At 36.2% G+C, this 25,935-nt stretch overlaps 1 protein-coding gene across 8 annotated transcripts in view; it reads left to right on the forward strand.

Annotated features, from left to right (window-relative positions):
- The window catches only part of LOC114253999, a 419,778-nt gene that overhangs the window by 109,332 nt on the left and 284,511 nt on the right, over positions 1 to 25,935 (forward strand). The window lies entirely within an intron of this gene.

Consider the following 25,935-nt stretch of genomic DNA (forward strand, 5'->3'; position numbering starts at 1 on the left):
CGGGCGTGAGAGGGCATCAACGGCATCCGTGAAATAATAACGGTGTATATAGAGTGTAATTTAGCTAAACGTATGCAGCGTCGTATTGAAGCTCGTCTTCGAGCACAGGGACGTGCTAAGTGACGTGCTTTATTGGTAAAATAGTTGCGTAAAAAAACCGCATTTGGAAGTATTGAAAAATTCTTTTTACAATATTTATTAAAAAAGAATATTTCAAAAGTTTAGGTTCATTATGTGAATTTTGAATTGGTCCTGAAATTTTTGAGGAAATATGCAAATCATGTTGCATATGTCATTGGTAACAGTCAAATTTAATTTCTCTGCTTAGTCTCTTTTTAATTTACTAAAAATAGTTGTATATTCTCAACTCTCAATCTAAAGCTAAATTTTTGTAATAAAAAAAGAACGCACTTTGCTGGAGGCATCCTGTGTATTGAGGTGGAGATAGTCCTGGTCGATCGAACGTGACAAATAGTGCCATTGAAGATAATAGAATTTACGATCGCGTTATATCCGCGTCTATTATTTCCGTGATGTTGTTGCGCCTGCGGATAACTGCCGTTTTTCTTCGTGGCATCGTCAATCGCTCAATTACGTCATGACTACTAATCTAGTTGTAGTTCAGGCAATCGATTTATCTATTTTCCATAACGTTACCATCGAAATGTAATAAAATTGCATTATAAACGAATCGGTATATCAGTGGGAAAATTATTAAGATTTTATAAAATTTTCGTGTCGGAGTTATATAATTTCAATAGCGCTATGGCTATTATAAATCGCAAACTTTCTTTGTAATTAATGAATAAAATTATGAGATTTTATAAAAGGCAATTTAATAAAATAATATTACTTATTACATTTCGTTATTTTAAAATTAAATTTAAAATTAAATTTTTAATTATTAAAAAATTTTTTTTAATTTTCGGCATTTTACTTAAAAAAAACCGTGCTACGTCGTTAATTAGATAATGAGATAATTAGATATTGCTTATTGTGACAGAAAAAAAATTACATTTGCTAAGAGAAGAGAGGAAGAGAAGAGTAAATTAGGAGATAGTAAATTATGGAAAAATATTTCCAAAAAGAAATTTTTTAAAATTATTTATTGTTCTATTTATAAAATACATAGCATATAAATTATTTTATGAGCAGATATATTTTTTTATTGTAAATTTATTAAGTCTCGCTGATTTCTTTTGTAATTCTTTAGACCTTTTCGAGGAAAAGCTAAGACTCTCTCTCAAAAAAGTTTGAATGCGTTCAGTAAGTTGCGTAGCAACCTCCTTTGCGAGGTACTTCAGGGGCCCATCAGGGTCCATCCCTGAGTTATGCCACGAGATGGATAGCCTGAGGCTCGCGGTGAGTAAATTACAAGGTAAGACGGAACGCGCTGACTCCCTCCCGGTGCTCTGGTCCCTCTTCTCCTCATGCTCTCTCTTCTGCCCTACCGTCTCCATCGTATTTCTGCAAGGGGCCCGAACGTCCCACGAGCATCCAACACTTTGGGCCCCGCTATGAATACACCTTCGGTGTGGCTACTGTACTGCAAGATACACTCGACGCTCTTCGTTCCTTCGTTCCTTCGGCCTACTCTTCTCTTCCCCGTTTCCCTCCACCTTGTCGAGAGAGCACCTTTTTTCTTCTTCCTTCGTTTCTTCTTCCGCGGTGGATCTCAGCGTACATCTCTTCGTGGCACGCTCAAGTCGTGATGTGTAAGAAAGATGAGTTTTATTGCGGTACGAGGGGAGGACCATTAACCCCTTTATGCGTCGTTATTTGTTTATTAATGGAACAGATCGTGCATAAATGAAGGGAGCGAATTTATTATTCGGTGACTTTGGTTTCGGGTTTTTTTTTGCGGTGGATTTAAATTCGTGTACATTAAATTGAAAATAAAAAGTCCTTGATGTATATTAAGCCATTGAAAGTTTTTGCTTTAATATACATGTGTGTACGTGATCAATTTTTACAGTATACTATATTTTTACATTACTATGTATGCAAGATCTTAAAATTATTTAGAAGTAACATATAGTTTGTTAACTTCAATTACATTGCAAGAAAAAACATTAAATAAAGCTTATATATATATAATTTTATATATAAATATTATATATATATAAATTTTATTTTAACTTTTATTTTTTATATATTTACACACAGATTACATGTACATTAACATATACATTAACAATATATAAAACTTTTTTTCTTATACATTATTTTTCTAGCAATTTGTGAAATGTATACATAGATTTTTTTATCATTATGAAGACATAAAAAAGACGACAAAAATCTCGCAAAGTAAAATAAATATAACGTAAACGATCTATCTATTTATCTCAGTATTGTGGATGTTCAATATGCGTGGAACGACACGCATCATAAAGACGTCACAAGCATCGCATTTATCGGACGCGACGCAATACGCGCGCATTACTGCGACCGCGTTGCGGACAGATGTCGAACTTTCTCCCTTGGCGCGTTGCGGATTTTCCACGCACGTGGCACAGCGGCCGCATATGTCGTCGATAACGGCCATTAATGTTCTGCTGGAATTTTCACGATCGCGAGTATCGGGCGTTGCGTCGACGGACAAATAAGTGGCGTCGCTGTTTCCAGCGTTGAGTGTCGGAGCTGAATTTGCAATTTTGGTTACAGTTAAGAGTGTTCTACTCGATACGAGACAAAATATACCGATCTATTTTTCGCAATTTATATCAATAGGATTTTTTTGTTTGCACAGTTCATGTGCTATTTAGCCGCGCCAAATAAATATCAAAACTTAAGACATATGTGAAAAATTTCATCTTGATCTGGTGTCACTCATTAAGTAATGTTATCATTAATGAGCAACACGGGATGTAGTACATAAGATACTAATTTATTTCGTGATTTTTTATGTGTGTGATGTGTTTGCAGTACATGCAGTTGCAATAAATAAATACAATGGGATTTAAAATAAATCCCAAGGAGAAAAACTAGACAAAATTAATATCGTAACATCATAATCGATGATTACGATCGTGTATATTGTGGTCTATTTGTGACATAATTAACACTCGTAATGAAATTATATTAATTAGCAATTACTTCTTGTTAGGGTGAAAATTGTTACGTATCACTCTCATGATTTGTTGTTAATTTTGATTTTGTCGTATTACGCGTCGCAGCGAAACACGGCGCGGCCGAATTACGCAAGTTTGTTAATTAATCGCGTTATAGATAACCGCATCAAAATTTCGCGTCGCAGGTTAAGGGTTAATTGCATTCGCACCAGTCGACGCCGCCGTCGCGGCTAAGTCCTTTACGCCACTCAACTGTATGGCAGACGCCAGATTTGCAGCTTCGCAATTTCCATGTGCAACCGCGCAATTACAACTTACCCTCTCTTGTCTTTCTATTCGGCGAGTGCAATGTTGCAGCTAAGATCTGACGTTATGACGTTATAATGCTGCGAAAAACGTATTTTGGCTGATCATTAAATTTTAATAAGAGCCTAGTAAATCGGTGAGTTATTAATAAGTTTAGAGAAATCTATTTTGGTTGCAAGTTTTATGAAATATTCTTTTATTCAAATTGCAAACGTTTTTAAATACTTTAGGCCGCTTACACCAATATAATTTAACTTTAAATTCTATTTAATTTACTCTCTATCTCTTTCTCTTTTTTTAGTCTTAAGAATTAGAAAAGGATAGAATGTAAGTTAAACCAAGTTTAAAGTTTAGCTGCATTGGGGTAAACAAGCTTTAAAAACAATGATTTAGATATATATAAAAAACGTATCTAAAAAAAAAAACGAAATTATAGATTCAAAAGAAGAGTTCTTTTTATTAATTTTTACCTTGATTGATATTATATTACAAATATATTTGATCGAAAGATATTGAAGGTTCTTGGCAGGCAAGAGTCGAGTTGCGAATTCGGTAAGATGGATTCGATTCGATTTCACGCACATGGAATTGCGTGTGCGTGACTGCGCGAGCAGCGTTAATTATGCATGCGCGCTGTTAATTTCGCGCGCCTGATTTGTCTCCTCCTTGCAATGAATTTCGCACGGTGTTGCGGACTGCGAATGTCTTGCTTTCCAGACAGGAATCCGCTTTGTACATGGATTTATGCGACGCTCCCCTACAGACCGACATTTATTTTAAGTACGAAGTTAAAAAGTAACAGAGCACCTTGCCAGATTTATTATTATCATAAATTTACAATTACGTTTTAAATTAAGTTAATGAATTCTTTTATTGAAACATAAGTCTTGGTGATTTTTTGTGAAATTATAATTAAATCTCTTAATAGCTTTCATTAATAAATAATAAGAAGAGAGAATTTAATAATTCGTCCTTTGCGATTTTTATGGCGATTATAGAGACAGAAGAAACAAATGTTTGCACGAAGTGAATCGTCTCGATCGCTCTTATCGCGAATGGCGGGCGATTTCCGCAAACCGTGAGCGTGAGGGGCCTCATTAGCGTCCCTTTTTATTCATTCCACAGAACGATTTCCCATGTTGTCCCTCGGAACGGAAATGGCGAGAGCTCCCTTATCGCGGTTCCTTCCTGCTCGCGTAAACCAACCGTGCAGCCGACGGCTATCCTCCGGAGTTGTGATTTTGCACTTCTTTGAAGTACAATTTTCGATGAAATTAAACGTAGCGTTATTTTAGAGGAATTACTGGCTTTATTAAAAGATTATTATTTAAAGATCTATTCGCGTTATTTAACAGAAAGTCTCTTCCTCTCTTTCTTTTAAAAGTAAAACACTTTTTTTATAATTCCATTCCTAGCTAGAAAGTTCTAAGTGAAATAGTGGATAATTAAAATATTAGCTCACTTAGATATAATTTAAAATACATTTACAAAGATACAAAAATTAACTCCTTTATCTTGTATCTCTCAAGATTTCTATAGAACATTTTCTGCGTATATATTTAAAAATAATCTGGCAATAAACTGTCAAATTTTTAACAAAACGTCTCAAGCTTTCATACTTGTGGTGGAGAGACAGTTCGCCTATTCCGAAGCAACGTCCGAGCGTGATGATTCACAAACGAATGGCGGAGCTCAACAGTGCAAACCGCACAAGAGCTATTGGAATTCGTGACCTTCGGCGAAGCGAGGTGCAGCTTGTAATGGCACCATACTTGTGCCCACTTGCGTGGGCGTAGGAGGTACGTGCCATCGCGAGCGTGTTGGGAAAGCTGCGCGAATAAATTCATTTACCGAGGACGCAGGATGAGTTACACGCATCGGGAGAGCGCATTACGAAACGCTAAATTAATTTGGGAAGTTGAAAAACTGCAGTTTGACACGAATGCCAGAAAATGGCGCTGCGAAATTTAATCTGCGACTGTTTCGGCGGACAGGAAATAATCCTTCTAAATATCCGTATGTTAATATTTCAATGAGTTGAATATTTTACACCGTAGTTTGAGCACATATCCGGAAAAGTATAGTATGCATTTTGGCTTTAAATTACATAAACCGCTTTGAGAAGCTAAAGTCACTGGAGCTATTTTGCAGAAGAATGATTAATTTTATTTTCACCGTCCACGAGATATTTATGTAGAATTAAATCGTACACTTTTTTAAATTATACGTAGTTAAAGTATGATATTTTTAAATAAATACATACGTTATTCTATATGGATCACCCTGTAGTTCACGCGTCAAGTCGGTCGCTTTGTATCGCCATGTCACTGCAACATGCGAGCAACCGAATACAGCTGAAATATGTTCATTCGGGTTGAAATGCCGACGAGTCGGTCGCGGGCAGAGTCACACCGCATCGTAAATTCATCAGTATTACAACCGATTAACATACCAGGAGGGTCATGGTTTATATTGCCGTCTAGGGCTCACCATCTGCCGCATTTGAGATTTAAGAAGGTTTTTTGGACGAGATCTTCGGTCAGATCACGAATAAGAACTTTGTGAGCTGCTTCATTGGTAACCATGAATAACTGTAACACCGTGCGTTATTGTTATCCATAAAATTTTATCACGGTGTTAAAGAGATTGTCATTTTAACGAAACGTATTTTATCATTAATACCAAAAACTCGAAGTAACGAGTATTACACATCAAACTAGAACGTGAGCATAAAAATTTAGAATACGAAAGTTTTAAATAACAAAAAAAAATTTTAATTATCCTTAATTAATCTTTTATTATATCCGGGATTTTATTTAATAATTCTATTTAATGCACTATATTAATGAGAATTCTTGTGACAGCTAATCGTTCATCAACTCAAAAGTGATTCAGGATGGTGTCTTAAGTGTGTGTAATAATTCTGTTGTACTTAATGAGTTAATTTCAAGATAATTGTAATTCCGGAAGCAGCCATCGGATTCCAAGTAAGTCTGTCTTTCTCTCTCGTAAAATACATATCTTTGTTCGTTTGAAACTGACATTAAACGGAGTTAATATTCACTGTTCCCCGTGCTGCTTTGATAGGAATTCCTTGTCGAGCGTCGCAATTAATATAATCTAGTGCAACTTCGCATGTTACCCACGTTTTACACACTCCGCTAAATAATTTGACGGTCTGCCGAAGTTCTCGCCAGCCCTCGCCCAATTCCGCATCCTTTTCGCTTCACGCGACGCCGCGTTTCTTTTTCATTTCGACGAAAGTCATTCCGCCAGAAGGGAAGCAGCGCGGGATACAAAGTGCTACCACGTAATTGGAAACCCTCGAATATCGGCCATGACTGTCTTCAACAGTCTCTGACATCGTGCACGAAACATTGACATCTTTGTCCCTTTCAACGATAACGTGACTTCGACATACTTGCCCACGAAATTGAGTAGAATAACATATAATCAAACATTTTGATGATATACTGTTATCTGTGCAATTGCAAGCAAACAGTAAAATTATTTAATGTCTTTTTCTTATCCGCGTCTTCGATGCGAAATTAACCGCACTTGAAATTCAACTGTTGTATCAACGAAGAATAGTTGCAGAAAGACAATAGTTATAATCACGTTATAAAAATTTTGGGAACGAAATGAATAATCGTTCCCAATCGACTAGCGGAAAACGCGCCAGCCATGTAAACGTGCCAGTCGCAGATGTTATCCCTCGGCAGAAGGGATTCCGGAAATCCTCGAAATCGTCATTGATTGTTGCTTTGAGCGAAACAAGCGTGACGTATCGGAAAAAAAAACTAAATTGAGTGTGACATGGCGTCGCCGGAATATTTTACAGAGAATTAATACCAACGTAAATATTGTTAAAAAAAAATTGTTACTCTTTATTATTGTTTCACTTATTTCGAATGATATGTCATAATATTCAAATGGAATGGTAACACGAAATTACTCGCTTCGCAAAGCTCCATTTAATCCTGCAACACAAATATATCTTTTTACATCATTCTTGCGGCACCCACAACCGAGTGAACGTGCTTGGTCAATTTCGCAGATAGGCCGTCGGCCTTATCGAATTAGAAAAAGATGCGTTGCTTTCCGCATGTCCTCATAAATCTGCAGAAAGACCGCGATCATCCCGCACGGTCACGCTGACGTCGCAGAATAGTCCTTCCTTTCGGTCCAGCGCGTGTCGCACTCTGTCTCTTCTCTGACCAGCACGTGCGTGCTATCGGAAGGCATGCTGTCGCAATGCTACGAGAACTTTCACTTCGACGATTCACAAGGCGTCTCTGATAATTCTTATATGCAAAGATATTGTCAGGATTTTCCACTTGCACAGACTAAATTTTTTCCCGAAAATCGAATATAAAAAGAACCTTTTTATCAAAATTTTTTCATTTTGAAAAAATACTATTAAAACTTATAGAATTAAAATTTGTTATATTTGAAATATGTAATCTCTTAAATTATTTTTATCTTTTATGGCAAAATAATTAATATTGCTCTATCTTGCGTTAATAATCGATACTTTTCGTTTTTTTCTTATTTACAAAATATTTTCTTAGTCTTTGCTATTTGATTGAAGATGTGTCAATGATGCTATTTTACTTTAATCATCAATCATTGGATTATGGGCAGTGCAATATTCCCCGAATGCGTCTTGAAAATCGTGATGTCAGCACGTATAATCGACGCACCCTCGATATCGTCGGCAACTGGAGAAGGGATGGAATAAGGGCCGTTCATAATTGCCAGTGCATTGTGGATATTAATTTAGTGGCTCGTTCATATCAAAAGTAATATCGACCGCCCTGACCAGGGAAAGTCTAATAGAAGTCCCGAGATGAGTTACTGCCTTTAATTTCCCGATAATAGGTGGCTCCGACAGCCTTCCCGACTACCATTGCCCACCCTCTTTCGCTCTCTTTGTCTATTTCTCTTCCCATCCATTCTCTCAATCTCTTCTACTCCTCTCTTTCTGTCTTTACTTGCACTCGTCCAGAATCTACCTCTTTCTTCTGTCCCTTTTCCCCCTCTCACTGATATTCTCCAACTCTTCAATTGTTTTCCAATTGCCACTTATATTTTCTCATTTTCCGGTTTTCCGTCTTTCTAGTTTTCTTCTCATTTATCTTATTATTTGCTTCTTTATATTTCTCATTTCCTTCATGCTTTATTTCTGATCTTTCCTGTTTTCTTCATGTTTATCTTGCTTTCTGTTTCTTCTCCTTCCATTTCCCTTCACTCTGCATTTCTTCGTTTTTTTCGCTTATTTTTTTTGTTTCCCGTTTCACTAGTTCCATTTTCCCTTACTCTTTTGTTTTTTGTTCGACTATATTTTATTTCTTTTCTATTCCTCTCCTTCTGGACTTTCTCCTTTTTCTTTCTTATCTTTAACATACATTTTTTCTGCATATAATATCCTTCTCAGCAACAGCGAAGCGGTCGTTTTAGTTCTCATCCCGCGGGTACCATTGCGGACTAGGTGATTTCGGAATTGTTCGTTGATAGTTTCCGCTTGGGGGATACTCGGGGCCGGTAGTTAACTTCGCGGGGCCCATTCATTGGCCCGCGGAACAACTATTTTATTGGTGAGCTTGCAATAACCCCGCCGGACGTTTATCAGGGAACTATGCTGACCGCTATTCCCCTTGTGGAATTGTTGATCGGTAATTATACGCATTTGTGCCTTATGCTCTAGAGTATTCGTAAAGATTCTCTTTTTCTTCTGCATAAAGACAAATCAATTGTTTTATTTGTAGTTATATTTTTCACAATACGAGGAATATTTTGGAGAGAAGAGAGTAAGCAGTAAAAATACTATTTAAAAAAATTGTAACTTTTGAAATGTAAAAACATTTATGTAATAATCATGTTTTAAAATTTATTTGCGTGTAACAAAGTCTCGCGTTATCGTCGACACAGTCAGAAGATCTGTAGATAATTGTTATTCATAGTGTAATACACGGAAATTTATGCTTTGTGGGAGCTATGTTATAAAAATATGAAAAAGGTACATATGATGGAATTCGTACTTATTTTAAAATTAATTCTACGCGAAATTTGATATAAATCGTGAAACATTTTTTAAAGTTTCGACTACGCTTTGCCACCGATGTTCTTTTAATGCAACATCGAGTTACAAATTTAATAATGTCTGTCCGAAAGAGGATTATTCGACCGTTCGCGTAATGCGGGAGCTGTAGAAAATGCGCGGATGAATATTTCATCGAAACGAGCAAAAAATTGTGTAAGACATGTGCACGTATTACGTAAATTATTGTTATCATTGTCCGTTGAAGTTAAAAATGTTGCATTTGTGTAAAATTGTAAACCGTATAGACGTTTCTTTTATGACGGATCTTGACATTTATTTATATAAAACTGAAAAATCGTATTATAAGAACATTATATTCACGAGTATTATGTTTTAGGTATAGTGTTTGTAAAATTAATTTAAAATTGTGAATAGAAACACAGTATTTGAAATCCCTGCGTATGTAATCATACAGATTCGCTGATTTCTCTGTTTGTCTGTAATTTCGCAAATTTGAAGAAATCGCGGAGAAAGATCGTAATCGTTCTACGATTTCTTTTTCGCGGATTCGCTCGTGATCACTTAAAATTTTTCTTATTTTGCGCTTGTGCCTTATCATCTCATGTATCGGTCGGGACAATGGCGGACTCGGATTACGAAAATGGGATTGCCGTCATGAGGTTGGACGTGTAATGAGTACGCAGTTAGGTAAGCGGCTGGACTAATGGCCGTTCCTCTGAGAGGGACGGAATCGCATCACCGAAAATATATTTTAAACTCGCCAGGCCAATTATGCGTAATTCAGTTCCGTACCAAGTTGCTGTACGTCTCGTCTCTTGCGCCGTCACGTCTGCTCTCTCACGGGAGTGATACGGTGTTAGCTCTCACCTTCCTAATCGTTTTAGTTCACGCACACGCGTCTGCCCGCTCACGCATGAGCGCCGAAAATCATTACGCGGTGCGAAACTGTTCGTTTCCGCCGTTGTAAGTTCGTACGACGCACGCGTGCAGAAGGCAGACGCAACGGAAGGCGCAAAGCCGACATCTGACGAGGATTTTTGCGAGAAATACTCCGCCTTGGTCTCTATTTACGTAATATTCTCTTTCAAATGCAGAAATTGTGCACGTTGTTATATTTTTGTGCAAAATTTAATTTAATTTACGCTTTACGTAAATGCAACTTTCGCGATAAGACGCAGTGAAAAACGTGTAAATAAGAATTAATATATGAGATACAGATTAATTTTTTTACAGATTAAGTATTTAGAAATTGACAATTATATTAATTATATTGTGATGTCAAATATTTACCTGATTGTTTGATCTCTAAACACGAAAAAAATTAAGTTTAAATGTTACATGTATTGTTGAAAAAAATTATGCAAATTTGTAAGATATCTTGAACAAAAACTTATTTAACCAAATGTAATATAATTTATTATTTTTCATAGTTATCTCATTTTAATATAATTGTATTTTTTTAGATTTCTGTACGAAAGCCAATTTTTATACGTACGTTTTTTTAAATTTGACGTTTTCTGAATCTCTTGTAGCATCGATCGATATATTGGTCAATAATAAAGAATATTCTCATTGTGCATTACTTGGGTTATATCGATACGATTGTCGTAACTCTCTTGAACATAGATATCTACGTTGCGATAGTCGTAACGTTACACAAGTCTTGGTCGTTTGCAGTCCTTTGCGATCCTTCGAAACCGTTATTCTGCTCGTCGACGACGATTCGATCAGAGTAGAATTGCCAGTTGGCTTTATTGCTTCGCGCTCATAATATATGTTACGTGCTCATAAAGTCATGCGAAATATGTCATTTGTGTTTCATTTATAACTGCATTGTCAGAAATTAATATAGCGTCACTTCATCTGCATTACTAAATGTGTGCAACTATTAGAAAGTTTCTTTACTTGCTGAAAATTGATTCGTTCCGCGAAATGTGGATTTAAAGTTGGATAAAAATTTCACAGTTTCTAGAGTTGGACATAATTACACTATAGTTATATATGTATTTAATTGTAATGCGCTTATATCCATTGCTTTTCATTAATGATGGTATCGATGATGCGTCGATGCATTTAATAATTGGAATGGCTATCATTACAATTTAATATCTTTTGTTATTCTTTCCGCAATTCCAGTAACTTATATACCAATGCATCTGGATTGCCATTTAATAACGAAATTTCCTGACGCCTAACCCCCAACGGTGAACGGAACGCCCATCATTATACTTAAATAGGAACACTCCGTACATATCCGTGCTGCACGATTCTGGTGACGTATCGATATGTTCCGAATGCTATGTAATATGAACGCAGCGGGGGTCGCGTGTTTGCGTTCGCACGAGTGCATATGCGGCCGATCTCACCGATTCGTCATGATCGGACGAGAGAAGGGATCGCGAAAGAGCGAAGGGGGGCGGAGGGGCGACGGCATATATCCTGGCGGCTGCGAAAATGCCTCGTTGATTAAATCTATTTTGGGTAATCGACGATGTATGAATGATGGCGCGCTCGTAAGGGGGTGCGTCGGGTCTGGCGTTCGAGAAAATACGAGCTTATCGGAGGTATAACGGCGCGATCCGGCGCGGAACTTCCTCAGTATTTCATGGAGATGTTCGCTGTTATCCCCGGGCGGGAGTTTGCCTACGGAACAAATCGGGCGATCATCTCGCTTGCAATTAACGCTGGAAATATCAGACTTTTTTCAGCCATATCTGCAATGGGACAGCGTGTTTTTTAAACGGGGGAAGTATAAAAGAAGAAAAGTAGAGATTACATGTATTATATTACGCGAGTAGATATATATAATTACATTTATTTTAATATTTGAGCTATTATACAATATAATAATGCAAGATATACATTTTTCTCAAAACAAAATAGATATAAAAACATTATATTCGGTATAATGAGATTAAAACGGAAGGATATTCCAATCACTATTTAAAATTGAATTTTTGAACAAAACAATATTTAAAAATTAATTTGTTTTGTATGCATGACGATAAATCAATATTTTATTATTATATTTATTATGCCTTACAAAAAACAATTTATTTTCTTAATTCATATGTACATACATGAATGTAAGTCAAAAGAAATATATAGAAGAGAAATGTAGCAGAAATATACAAAAATACTGATTATTAGGAAAATTCTTTTGGATATACTGTAGATGTAAGGTTGCTAAGTGTATCGATGTTCTGAACTCGACTGTAAGCTGTAAACCGATAGTTTCTGTGATCCCGGACCATTATCACGCACGCACAGACGGCAATGTCTGCGTACATCAACGAGCGTGTATGTATATATGCATTATGACAGATATCGACTTTATGTTGGGCTGAAAACGATGAGAATTCCACTCGTGTGACAAAGACCTACGTGCTGTGTCGTAGAATGTACATAATCCGATTTCAGTATCATTGTTATTTATTATATTCTCCAAACAAACCTCTAATAGATTCGGAAAATTGCAATTGTTTCTAAAATTTCTATTTCCTTGATCCGTCATTAAAATTCAATTTACGTTTGCTACAATTTTTTCATTTATTATCTGAAAGTTGATATAGTAGGAACCGTTTGTACATGAATTAGAATTCTCTGAACTTGCACTTGCGGTCTCTTTTAAGATTAAGAAGAATGATTAGCGTGTAATATTAAAGCGTATCGGATTTCGGGCTCTGTTCAAAAAGTGTTTTTAATTTCTGCTTTAAAACGCTTTAATTCACTTTGACGCGCGTTGTTGGTTTTGAAAACCGGGCATGTAGCGTCGATGATTGAATGTTTAGCATGTTACATGGGCTGCGTTGTACAAAATTACAGAGTCGATGGTTGCTGCCCGTGCTACTCTTCGGCGAGACATCGTGTACGCGGGCACTGTCGATACTAGTTAGGATCGCCGAGGGTTGTTTCGCAGGGGGAAAATAGCCGGGACGAACAATGTGGTGCGTGTGTTTTTTTACAATTTGCTTGAGAATAACCTTTAATTTCTCGGCTGCGCCGAGAGAGCCTCTCACACCACGAAGACACCCGGTTCTCTCACGTAGACATGAGCGTCGGTGTGTGTGTGTCACGTCGTATTAGTATCAGTGTAATCAACTCGCCAATTTTTGCCAGATCCCAAATTTTACGCTTACACAGGACTTTTGTTTGTGCGTCATTAGGTCACAGAGTCGAACGCGATTGATTGGGGAATAAAAAGTTCATTTTACTAAATGTAAAAAAAAAACAAATTAATGCCAGAGTTTGGGCAAGAAAATTATTTCTGTCAGATGACATGATGCAAAATCTGCAAAATTTTATATTTTTACAATGCAGACAATCTAAATAACATATAAATATAAATGGAATCTAAATAACATAGACATATAAATGGAATACAGCATGAAAAATAATTGTTTTATAACTAGAAATGCTGAACGGCCGAAACTCACAGTTACAATCATCATCAACCACTGTAATCTCCTTCGAAGCATCGGTGGTTTCTCTTTCCTCGATAGTGGTTTCCTTTGGCAGAGTGCACGGGCGTAATGCGTTTCCGCGGAGAGTGTGCACACAGTAGCAATGGATTTGCGTGCTCAATCGGCACCGTGGAAACGCGCGGTTGATTTAGATACGAAAGAGAGAGAAAGAGAGAGAGAGAGAGAGAGAGAGAGAGAGAGAGGGAGGGAGAGAGACAAGCAAACGTGCGCCCTTACTGGGGCTGAACTCTGACTCACCCCTCACGGTTCGGGGATGTAGTCTGCCAGCCAGCCGCCCACCTACCTACCTCCCTCCGAGCAACCCCCCGATGGCTCTCCTGGCCCCGAGCTACGCACGCAATTACCATCCCTGATTGGATTAGGCGGCGTCTTGATTTGAACCCGGCGTCGACAATCTCGCTCTCGAACGCGTTTACGCTGTCTGTCGGTAAAGCTACCGGAATTCGTTCTGCGTAGAATAATAACAACCAAGGTCGGAGAATCCTAGAAGAGATGTGCGAGGACCGCAAAGCAAAGCCACCTGACAAACCATCTGCATAATTAATTTCTAATGACAACGTTGATTCTTCCTTCTGCGCCATGACTATGTGATTGATAGACAAGAAATTATTTAAGTTTAATATATCATAATAGCCATTAATGATAAATGATATTTAGTGTAACAATATGAGTAAAATTGAATAGTTTTGTCTTTAGATAAAATCACGAAACTTGTCCGGACACAGATTCAGGAATTTTATTTTATACAAAATTTAGCAGATGTAATTTTTTCAAGGAGAATTTTTCTAAATTAGAAGCGTAAACTCTTGCCAAAATAATGTAGTTCTATCAAAAGTATTTCTTTGATTTAGAATATAAAAACATTCACAGTTCTACGTGTCTGAATAATTAATTTTGCGTGATTATATACATATATGATTATTTTGTTAAATTAATATTATATTTTATATCATTTTTTATATATATTTTATATTATTTTTTATATATATTTTTAGATTTATGTAAAATAGAGAGATAAATTAAATTTTGTTGCAAATTTGTTGCAATTTTATTTATATATACATTCTTTGATCTGATTTTATTAATAACAGACCAGCGAATTTTTTCAGTTTGAATACGAGTATGCTTTTAATGAATGTTTTTTGAAATGCACCACTAACAAGTTTTATTTTAATAGGTTTTTCTTTAAAATAATAAATAAATAAATAAATATATATATATATTAGAAGAATTTAAAAAATAAAATTTTAATACTCTGTGTCCAGATAATTAGTTTCATGATCCTATATACATTTGCCTAGAAATTTAATGTTTATTAATATTTTTTTACATAAAAAATTCAACAAGAAGGAAGGATGAAAGTTATAAAGAAATGGTAAAAAGTTTTGTTTATATTTAGTTTGTAATAATGATCCAAAAAGATCAATTTATTTAGTACAAAAATGCTATAAAAACAAAGTCAATGACGTAAAAACTATCGTGGTCAGAGCTATGGTATCGAGGTATAATGCTTCTTTCATCGCGTGATCAATATTTTTGTGTATGAATTGAACTTAAAGCGCCGCGAAAGAGGCAATGCACGCGCGCGTGCCTAATGATGCACGTAACAGCCGCTTATTTTCTATTTCTTACACGCAATTACAGCTGTAAACGTCGACTGCGACCGGCCGCTGATTCGATTAGCGATTTCTAACACTTGTGCGACTTAATGGCCGGCAATTAGGGCTGCTTGGAAAGCGACGGGATGTCACGCACATTCGTTCGTCGCAAAACGCGACGCATTTAGACGCATGCACCTGGATACGCGTGTGCTAGTACTTGTCGATATTGCAAGTACGTTTGCCATTTTTCATACATAAATCTTTTGTGTGAAAAAAATGAAGAAAAATGTGCGATATGTTTCTTTCCTTCGATGTATTTCTGATATAATTTATTTTACTCCTGACACAAATCTTAGAAACTTTCTGGTTATAAAATATTTAATTATACTCCATTTTAGTGCGTATTGAGATGCATAATTGTTGTACTAATATTGTATATTCTAATAATAAATATAAAAATACAAATATGTTTAATGATAATTAAACCTCATAAAGTATACTGAAGATTTTGCATTTTTATAGTTATTATTTAATCTTTTTATTTATATTAAACATATCTTTATATTAAATATATATCTTTACATATGACTTTAATATGCACGTCCAATCGCTATTAGATACTTGAGTGAGAAGAATGTTATATGAGTGACAATTAAAAAGTTGTTAAAACTCTAAATAATTATTACTTTTTAACAAATAAGTACAATGAAATCAATTAAATATTAACTAATTAAACATAAAAATCTCATCAATTTTATTAACATCTAGTGCAAAAAGGATATACTAGTATATATAAAATTGATTAGTATAACAAATGTAAGGAAATATAGAAAATATCAACATTGAGTTTTATTATTACATAAGTAATTTATCAATAAAATCAACAAAGAATAAGCAAGCAAATTATACAAATGGAATGAGTTAATGACGCGTTGCTCCATTAACATCCTCGATATGCATAATAACTTTAATCGCGGCTAATGACAAGCTATACAATACAATTTCGCATAAAACGACGAATAGTCAGCGTACGAGTAATATCAGAATTAATGGATATGGATTATTATCAGTCGTCCTGGATATATGAATTATCACCAGCAACAATAACTCGAACGAAAGTGCAAAGGGACACGAGCGCGACATATATTAACGATGACATCCTATCGTCGCTTTTATTATCTCATCTTGCAATTGCAATTAAAATTGATCACGGCCGATTTACTTAATTATGTATATGAGATTTACATTTGTCTCAGCAGTGATTAATTTATATGTGAATGAGAAGTGGCAGGATCGTTTTGCAATCTGTCTAATAGTTTGATAGATACTTTTTCTTCGTGTCTACATCGTCTGGAAAGTGTTGTAACAAGAAAATCATTATATAAACTAGTTTTCAGAATTAATTAAAGTCTTTCGATCATATAAGAAGATGATACGCGAGAAACGACATTCCTAGCTACATGTATTACTTACAGCAAATTCAAATCTTTTTAAGCGACTCGTTAGTCGAGTTTTATTAATATGCTCATACTTTTCCTGCTATAATTTAAAGATGAAGTATTCTACTTATATATATCTGTATGTTAATTTTATGGTTATTTAACTTTAATTTTTTTCTTCCGTATTTTGACGTGTAAATTATAAAACAATTCTCTAAGCCTTGCGTATTTGCATCTGCAGCATCTAATACAACGACTTTGCCGAGCGTATACGTACCAGCGAGTGCATCGCAAGTGCGTGACATCAAGTCGTTTTCGAAACCGTAATTGCTGACTATTAGTAAACGAGTGTTAGAAATGGCGGATCGATTGAAGGAGATTGGACCCGCGAAGCAAGAAACGAACGTTCCCTAGTATCGTGTGAATTAAGTGTTATTAAACGAACACCACCTCGGCACGGTGTTTTCTACGGTGCGCGTAAAACTTCAATTTTACTATACATTTTCAATTGCTAGTATGTAATAACATTCTTATTAAAATGCGAAATTCAATTACATAAATTATAACAATGGTACGCGAGTTATGAAATACTCGTGAACTAATATCGTAAATCAACAAGTTATACATTAAATTGTACGTGGAAGCAAATAAATTACGCTCAAACCGCAAGCAAAATAAAAATAAAAATTTATTAGTCGGAAATATTAAAAAATTTTATACATTACAATTAATAAATTACGTAATACATATTTTTAGTAGATACATGCATTTTCTCTCTTGAAAGAGGCTCTTACGTAAAATAATTTATACACTTTTGACGTTGATCGCAATAGATGGGAAGAGTTATAAACTCAATTGTGAGCATTTTATCACAAAAATATTCGATGTACATTGACGTTATTGCTCTAACTTGCACTAACAGAAATAACCGGCTATGAAGGTGGAGATAAGACCATGTGCGGTCTCGTGAAACACGAGGAATATCCTCGGGGATTGCTCGTGTCACGTGTCATCGGGACACTTTCGATCGAGCTTCCAAGTTGACGAGAAGGGGGGAATGCCAAATGGACGACTTGATGGCAGGAAACGAGCATGACGTGATAAATGTTTACGCCCGTACATTGCTATTCAACGCGTACGACGCGCGTGTCGTCGTTACGCACAATTAATGATGGACGCCAATAATGATTGCTTTTAGAAGTACAATGCTTCCGAAATAATTCCATTTTTTTTTCATTATTTTGATATCACCAGGAAAACATGCGTAGATACAAAACAAGTGATATTGCAGTAGTTACAATTTCAGCTATTATAGCTTTTGCACATGGATAGAACGGTTTTGTTTAAGTATCTAAAAATTTATCTGAATATATATGCATAAAGGAAAATAATTTTATTAAATTATCATAAATAATTATATAATAATTTCTTGTAATCTTATTTATTATATTGAAAATTTCTTACATAATTATTTTGATAGATTATACATAACTATTTTCTGATCTACATCTAGCTAAATTTGTAGGTATTTCAACCAAAATTGTTCCTTCCATGTATTACAGCTATGATAGGTATTGCTGTACAATTATATATTACAATGATTGGCAGTGTCATTATTATAACGTCACGTGCAGTATTCCAAATCTTTTTCTTTGCCGGAACATTTTAAACCCTCCTCAATATCATTCATGATTTTTACCATGCCAAAGTCTCCCCATCCGACGATACATCAAGACGTTTATACTCCCCCAAGTGTTCTCGTATCCGTTGCGATCCCTTTTTCCAAAAGACCGACGCTCTCCACGTCAGCTCGCAAGACAACTGGAAACGCCGTGGATTCGGTCGAGTATCGTTGGAGAGAACCAACCGTTTGGGAACTTCGGGTATCTTCGGCGGGGTTTCGATAGGGCGCGCAGAGTCTTGGCGGGACTTAACATGTGCACTTTATTGTCTCTTAGGCGGAATAACACGCGTTATTTGGCGCGAGACAAATGCTTAAGTCGAAGAATACTGGAGTCGGCGGGGGCGGCCGCAAAATTCCGTATATCTTCCAAGGCTGGTGTTTCGCCTCATAAAGGTTCGACCGGCTGTCCTTTTTTCCAGTCTCCTTGCCCGTCGGAAGCAACGTTGGGTTGCTCTTTGTCATTTTTTTATAAGTCATCTGCCACAGAATGACGCCAGGAAATCTTTACATCGCGAAAAGCTTGTGATAGCTAATGTAATTCATCGAATGAATCAAAGCAAATCAAGAGCGAGAGTCAAACGTGCATGCGATTTAATCAAGCAATAAATAATTAAATTTATAATGTAAGCGAAAAAGTCATTTACGAAACAGAATTTGTCTCTTGAATTAGATTTCGAAATTCCAAATAAAACCTTTGAGATTAAATATTTATTTTAATATAAATTCAATATATTTTAGATTTATATTCCTCTTGCCATTTCAGAAACGTTCGGAAAGAAATAATTAAGTCTGAAGATGTACGGGATGTCCTAGATTTCTTTTCGTTACTTTTAGACTATAATTTGACGTGGAAAGTAACCTGGTACTAGCGATATTTATAATCAAAATGAATAACATCCTTAAATCGGATAAAAATGAGATTTTTTGAGAGACAGAAAGAAAGAACACTATTTAAAGAGTTGATTGAACGATGGGTATATATCGATAGATATTTCTCTCGATTCTTTTCTTAGAGAGCCACGGTGGTCCGAAGGAAGGAGAGCCTTTCGCGCTTATTTCCGCGCGATCTGCGGACGGAACGAAGCCTCCGGGAGGCGGGACGTTATTACCATAAAATAATGAAACGGGATCCGGGCGCATTACGGGCTTCGCGCGGTCCATTATGCAGGGGTGAGAGGCGTCTTCCTTCTCCGTCTCGAGGCACGTATGCTTCACTGGATGGACAGATAGCCACCCGCAATGACGGGGCGAAAGCCTTTCGAGGCTTTCCCCAAGGCCTATCTGACGTCTAGGCAAACTACACGCGTATCTAAGCTTCGCATCTTTGAGGGAGGATTCGTAAATGATAATGAAGACAGGCGAAATTATTATTATTATTATTATTAATGCTAAATTTAATGATACTGTTTGAATTTTGAAATAACAACTATGCATTAAAAGAACTAAAAAGTAATAGCACTTGTATATTATCTAATAATTAAAAAATTTATTTATTTTATATGTGCAATTACATGCGCAGAGAACAATTGCTATTTTGATCTTTACTATTGAATCTTGTAAGTGTATCAATAATGACTAAACTTGAAAAATATTGCAGAGTTAATTCTACATTTAAAAAATATGAAAAGTATATTAATAAACACTTTTATGTTTTATGTCTTTTTTTTTACTGAACATTATGTAAGAATTACATGGTTGTATTGCTATTATAGTGTCTCTTTCTCGCTGAGATATTATAAGAGGTGAAATTTATGAACGAATGCTCACGCGAGAGTGAAAAGCGAGAACGTTTGGCAGTCACGAGAGCGCACCGCAATAAACGCATCTCGGTATATACGATTCGATATATCGCTCATAATTTTCGGTCCCGGAATCGAGAGGCGCGTCGTGCACGACATACCGATGGCGCCGAAAGACGAATGGCTTGCGCGCGTCGCGATGGCTACACCCCAAATCTGTTCAAGATTTGGCGAGGCCGACGCGCGGGACTTAGAACGAGACTCACGTTCTCTGTCGGGAAAGGACGATGGGTGGCTCTTCGTAGGGACGAACGCACGTACCGAGGGTCCATCCCCGGTATTCGATCTCTCTCGTGAGGATTGTTTGGTCGCTTTTAATTCCACTTGTATTCGTTATCCAGCGAGATCATTGAATTTCAGATTATTTCTACATTCGCGCGGTTCTTAAATTTCAACTATCGAAGAATTATTTATAGTTGTAAACAACTAATTTATTAGAAACTTTAGATTATCTTATTGTGAATAATGTCATTGTTATAACTGAGTTATGCATACTAAAATATCTTTTCCCGTTTGTTTGCTCTATACATATGTATAGTTCTATATATACATATAGTTAAAAGATGGCGATAGATACAGAAATCGAAAATTTTTAGGGAATTACGGAAAATTATTCGTCTCAAGCTACCACAGTTTACTTCGATAGACGATGAAACCTTCACAGCCACCAGCTAATGGAAGGTGTCGAAAAGGCCCTCAGGAGAGTAGTGGGTGGAAATTTACACAGGGGCGGAAGACTGGGAGAGTGCAATTCCAATCTCGTCTCGACGAGGCTTGCCTACTACATGCCGGGTGTCATTTTCATTTCTGCTACGGAGCTCGATCGAGGTGCGTTCGTGTCGAGCTGACGCGATGCATTTGATGCGCCCTTCCAGTCTGATATGTGCAATCATGTCGAACTGTTGTGAGATGCTCACTTTTGACAAAACTGATGATCCACGAGCATTTGTTATTAACGTATTAAAAAAGATATTTGAGTTGCATTTTTCGGAGACGAAAACAATATCTTACGTTGTCGTCTATATATAGACGAGAATATATAGCCATTAATTTTGATAGACGCATCGAATGGTCCGACAAGTATCGATTCTCGTAATACACCTGTGCCGTGATCGAGCTCATCGCGCCGCGCCAGTAGTTTACACGCTCGCGTCGACGAAGAATGAACGTAACAATTTGCCGAAGGAAGTTTAATGCACATCCTCGATCACCACCCGTGGACCACCGGTGCGTTTTTCTCGGGAACCAGGAAGAAAAGCAATTTTTCGTAAAAGCAGCATCCCTTTACGCGCATCCTGCACGCAACCGATTCAGATTGATGCCGGCGGTGTGCTCGGTTTTTTTTTGCTTCAATATTTTCTGAATTACAAATAACACTTCAATACAAAAGCGGAGGGGTGAGGTAATTTCATGAAAAAGCCCGACGCAATAAGGAACTCTTAATATTGAAGACGAGTAGGAGACATTGTGAATTTAAATATTTAAATATCCTAAATAAAATACTAGACATAATTTTGCTCATTAATATCTATATTCTTATAATCAAATATTACAAATTATTAACAAATGTCAATAGTAACTTATCGACACATTTATCGTCTCTCGTGTCTGTCGCAGTCCGATCGACTTTTTTCGCATTTATTTTAACGTGACGGTAGTCCTAATGCAAACGTATTCGACCGCATTTTGCGCAGCTGCGCCGAAGTTATATGTCAAGCTCGATCTTGCATCGGCAGGGGAATTCGCGCAGCGCCAAAATCCAAAATCACGCGAAATCCGCGACGAGGGAGGACTGTCGGATGGCTGTCACAATTTCCGGATTTCAATATTGACGGTTGCGGAGAGCCGCTCGCGCGCCTGCGTTATCCAATGTGCAAACTTTCGCCCTGTATTTTAATTTCGCAACGCTCAATATGCCGTCGCCTCCGACGTCGTCGGCGCCGGCGCTCTCTCCGTCGCGGAGAGTTTGCAATAACAGTTTAATCCCTGGTGATGAGAGTCCCGTAGAGTCACCCCTCACCACCCCCTTTCCCTCTTACCCCTTTCGGGAAAGTGCACTTCAATCAAGCCACGTGTTTGATTTGGCGCCACCCAAGACGCACCGATAATAATCGATAAATCCCCCGTTGCCTAGTCCGCACCCGTAACAGATTCCGTCACGCGCTTTCCGCTCGCATGAATAGTCTCCTCCGGGGAAACAATATAATCCATCAATAATACTTGGATAAAATTTCACAAGATTCCATATAAAACTATGCTGTCATGTTATCTTTTGACAGTTTTAAATTCCATGAAATTGTAAATTATTATTAATCTTATACTTAATATTATATTAAATTGTACAAAAAGACATACTGAAGAGAAAACTTTTCCTTTATTTAAGTAGTTAATATATTAATAACATGTTATTATATTGAATTTAATTTTATTTTTACGATTGATTTTCTTATTTTTACACCCGAGAAACGCTGTTTATTTTTATTTCACTTCTAGATCTTTACAACATTGCTATGCAAGACCTTTTGTGCGTCTTGTCTTTCGTATTCTGCATGTAAAATGCAACACGCTCTGTGATCAGGGGATACAAGGGATCAGAGAATCCAGTATCGCGAAGAAACGTCAGGAAGTGAAAGAAATCAGTGAGACAAAGAAGGCGAAAGGACGCACAGGGGTTATATCATGATGTAGGGCGGAATGCGAGGGAGGTGATGGAGGAGGAGCACTAGCACGTATGATTATACATCATCATGTATGATTATGGTCGCTTGCCTGTGCGAGACCAGCGCATTACGAGCTTATCGCAGGCGTATACGATAATCGTTAAATTGAGATAGAGCATGCAGACGGGTCCATGATGACACGGTCGAATTTTAGTAGATATGAAAGCAGGTATCGTCTACATTTCTGTTCGATAAAAATTAGAAGTATTCTAGAAAGTTATAAGTTTCTATAGTTTTTCTAATATTGATGAAAATGGATTCTTTTATACTAAATACATGACTTTTTCTGTATTTGGAAAAATTTTTCTATAGTATAAGTACGTAATTTGTTGTTAAAAAAATTAATAATTTACATATAAATTTTTACAAAGATAGAAATATGTACACATAAAACTATAAAAATATTTAAGTCTTGTTTTAAGAACGTTTTAGAAACGTATTCTTTGACAAATATGGATTCTATCTTTCTATAATTTAAACTGAGAATTATAAAATCGCTTAATTAAAAAACATTGAAGAATTTAAATAGTAAGAATATAAAAAGAGAAAATAAAAAGAGAAAAATGAAAGGAGAAGGAAATCTGACATATAGGAGCAAAAGATATGACGTGCACTGTGATATGCACGATATCAAAATAATAAAAATTTGGCATTTTATACAAAATTTTTGCAACGACTTGCATTTTTCTTTATACGGATCATATGTAAGCTCATTTTAATTTTTAATAGAATTTCTAACAGAGAGAATCTAATCGATGAAAAGGTAGAGGTGGAGATAGATAGATCGACGTTGTCTCTGCAAACGGGGAAGAATAGACCACGAAAGGGGTTGGAATCCTAATTAACAGCATTGATCCACGTTCATTTGCATGCGTAAACAGAAGGGTCGATAGGCGCACTCAGATTCTTGGTAAATCCAAGAGTAACTCTAACGCACAGGATTAACCCTTTCCAGTCCCGCTTTCCGTAAAATCGAGCAGAATACAAAACAGCATGATTTTCAACATTGAAATGTGAGCAATAATAATGCATCGATCGACACAATCTTTCAACAAAAGAAAAATATTAGAAGTAAGATATATTATACTATATTAATTACTAAACAGTTAAGAACACAAAGAATAAAAGTAAGAAAAACAACTAAGAAACAAGATAGCAAAAAATATCTTTATTATAATATAAATATATCAATGTAACAAAAATATGTGAGACAAGTAATTTTGAACGCACAAATTATTCATTATAGGAGTAACAATAGAGTATCGTCAGCGATTCGATAATCTCATCCTCCCTATCGTTGTATCTTTATGTTCCGTGGAGCGTGCGCACAAACAAAGACATTATACCCTGCGCGCCGTGATTACTGTCATTAGCTCGTGGACATCCTGTTGCATCTCTCTAGATATAATTTCCACGACACTCTCGAACGACCGGCATATTGTGCTATTATAATACCTGGAAAGTTCACATGAATATTATAAACTCCATAAAATCCGATAGTCATCGAAGCGCAAGCTACTTGAACTCATTCACGTGAAATTGTGATATTGTGTGCAAACCGGAATAGAAATTTTAATATTGAAAGAAACAATAATTAATTAGAAAGGTAACGTATATATATTCGTTGAATATCATGAAACTAGCGGTGGCTCAGAAAAATATTTGAATAGTTTGATATTTGATCGTTCAATTTACAGACATATTCATGCTCGAATATTTTCGTGGAACAGTGTACCTTCTAAAAATGTTCCTCAAATATATTTTGATAGTTAGTTTTTTTTTTACGTAAAAACTTTTTTCAATTAGCCACAAAGAGAGAGTCTGTATTTTTATAAAATTTTAATTAACACATCAGTATGAAATAGTCGTTAGCATTTTTATGTAAACCGTCAAATTTTTGATACGACGTTTCCTAATTTGAGTAAATCTTCTAAAGATCATTTAAATATTTGCTTAGAATGAACGTTTGGTCAGAATGTCTGCAAATTACAGATGCGTTAGTTTTACGTCCGTTTAAACGGAACTAACGAAAGTCACCTCCTGCGAAAAAAAACGGGTTTTACGGAGTCGCTGATGGCAGGTTTATCGACGAATACGAGAGATTCCTGATCTTCGTTATGAATTTTTTGTCGACATGCGCGTGGAAAATTTGATGGATCGATGGCCAAAGTAACCGGGCCGAGAGAGCGCTGTGAAATCGAAGTATGGCTTCGGTATCCGCGCCGATGAATCGCCCGCAATTGATATGAGCGCTTGGTTGAGAGCTTTCCTCTTTAGACATCAAGATCAAACGTTTTAACCAGTCGATAAACACGCGCGAATTTGCCACGTAACTGAAATAGTGATAACGTTAATTGATCGTTGGCTTCCGGTAAAAATGCGATATAACGAGAGGTACATAAACTATCGTCATTTTTCGCGGAAATTCTTTGAATCTTTTTTTATTATACTTTATATTTCTGAATAGAGTTAAACACATTATAACTTAACATTTATTTCATCCTATGTAATATTTGTGTAATATTTGTAAAAGATTTTGACATTATTTTACATGATATCATTACATACAATATTTTACATGATATCATTACATACAGTATTTTATGCCAATATTGATATATCTCTATCTTAATTTCTTACGTTTGTCGAAGTGCAATAAAGCATCATGACTATTCCGAGCAATGCAATTATTTTGGCATGCGGAATTACAATCGTGTCGTTACTAGTGCGGAATTACTGGTGACATTAATGGCTCTGCTATACTGTC

Source organism: Monomorium pharaonis, chromosome 4 (assembly GCF_013373865.1).
Source record: "Monomorium pharaonis isolate MP-MQ-018 chromosome 4, ASM1337386v2, whole genome shotgun sequence".
NCBI classification, from domain to species: Eukaryota; Metazoa; Arthropoda; class Insecta; order Hymenoptera; family Formicidae; genus Monomorium; species Monomorium pharaonis.